The 1,359-nt window shown below is 32.9% G+C and overlaps 1 non-coding gene across 1 annotated transcript; it reads left to right on the top strand.

The window, feature by feature from the left end:
* The first annotated feature begins 578 nt into the window (after positions 1–578).
* On the top strand, positions 579–688 carry LOC123937756. The gene has a single exon (XR_006817554.1). It is a non-coding gene; the product is annotated as a U6 spliceosomal RNA (small nuclear RNA).
* Positions 689–1,359: the final 671 nt, after the last annotated feature.

Below are 1,359 nucleotides of genomic sequence, written 5' to 3'. Positions count from 1 at the left end.
TGTAAAATCTGATTTTTAGTATTATATATTACATTGTAATGACAGGCTTTTATCAAATTTCCCTTCTAAAAGGGTATAACAATTTCAATTCTCACCACTACTGTTTAAGCAAGTTGACTTTTGATAACCTTGACCATATTTTTTCAATTTAATATGTAAAATGGTATTTCATTGATTTTTCCATTTGCATTTATTTAAGTGAAGTTGAAATGCTTTTGCATGATTATTGGTTTTTTACCCCTACTTGATATGCTCTGTCTCTTAATAGGTGGGTTCATTTTTCTGTCACTTTTATATTTATATTCACTTTCAACATGTCATTCTGCAATTTGTTTGTAATCCTTTTCCTTTATTTTCTATTTGTCTATTTATCTTTTACTCCTTTTCATTTGAGAAAGCTCTTTGTATTTCCCCTCCTTTTCTCCTTGACAGTTTTAAGCTATAGACTGCAATGGTGTTTTTAGAGGTTATCCCAATATAAAATCTTGACCAAAAAGATTTTTAAGACAAGGCCTGTATTTAGTCAGCAACTCTTTCTCCTGTGTAAGACACCTAACTTAAGATAATTTACATGCCTAGTGCTCACTTCAGCAGCACATATACTACAATTGGAACAATACAGAGAAGATTATTAGCAAGGCCCCTGTGCAAGGATGACACACAAATTTGTTAGTGTTCCATATTTTTTCAATGGCACTAAAGTTGAATCTTTCAATAGTTGCTCTGAGTATAAATGAGCTAAATGCTCTAATCAAAAGGCACAAGGTATTAGATTGGATAAAAAGCAAGACCGATTCCTGTGCTGTCTGCAAGAAACTCATTTTATATCCAAAGTCACCTCCAGATAGAAAATGTCCATTTACCAGGATAATGGACATCAAAAGAAAGTTGGGGTATCAATCCTTATATCAGACAAATCAGAATTTAAACCAAAGACTGTAATAAAAAGTCAAGGTTAATTAATTAAAGGGTCTATCCAATAAGAAGTTCTAATAATTGTAAATATTTATGCCCCTAACAAGAGACTAGCCAATTATATAAGCCAATTAAGAAGAAAATTAAAGAAACATGTTGATAACAATACAATACTAGTAGGGGACTTTAACACACCCCCCTCACAGCAATGGACAAATCATCTAAGTAGAAGATCAATAAGGAAACAAGGGCTTTGAATGACACACTGGAACAGATGGACTTTACAGATATATTCAGAGTATTTCATCCTAAAGCAACAGGATACACATTCTTCTCTAGTGTACATGGAACATTCTCCAGAATCGATCACATCCTGGTTCACAAATCTGGTCTCAACTGAAATCAAAAGACTGCGATCATTCCTTGCATATTTTCAGACCACAA

Source organism: Meles meles, chromosome 2 (genome assembly GCF_922984935.1).
Source record: "Meles meles chromosome 2, mMelMel3.1 paternal haplotype, whole genome shotgun sequence".
Taxonomy (NCBI): Eukaryota; Metazoa; Chordata; class Mammalia; order Carnivora; family Mustelidae; genus Meles; species Meles meles.
This window is presented reverse-complemented; position numbering and strand designations above follow the sequence as displayed.